Genomic DNA, 522 nt, shown 5'->3' on the forward strand with positions numbered 1-522 from the left:
ACTGAATACTGAACACTGAATACTGAACACTGAACACTGAATACTGAACACTTAATACTGAACACTGAATACTGAACACGGAACAAAGAATACTGAACACTTAATACTGAACACTGAATACTGAACCCTGAACAAAGAATACTGAACAAGCAGAGATGGGTACTGCAGATGCTCGAGATAGCAGTCAAGACTTGTGTGGTTCTGGAAACATTCTGCTCATGCAGCCTCCAGTGAGCAGGAAAATCGAAGTTTTAGGCAAAACCCGTCATCAAGATATTGGATGCAGCCTGACCTGCAGTGCTTTTCCAGAACCATTCTAATCTTGACAGTACACTGAATATGGAAGACTGAACACTGAACACAGAACACTGAACACTGAACACAGAACACTGAACACTGAATACTGAACACTGAACACAGAATATTGAACACTGAATACTGAACACTGAATATGAACACTGAACAGTGAATACTGAAACACTGAACACTGAACACTGAACACTGAATACTGAACACTGAACA

Source organism: Chiloscyllium plagiosum, chromosome 47, assembly GCF_004010195.1.
Source record: "Chiloscyllium plagiosum isolate BGI_BamShark_2017 chromosome 47, ASM401019v2, whole genome shotgun sequence".
In the NCBI taxonomy this organism is placed as follows: Eukaryota; Metazoa; Chordata; class Chondrichthyes; order Orectolobiformes; family Hemiscylliidae; genus Chiloscyllium; species Chiloscyllium plagiosum.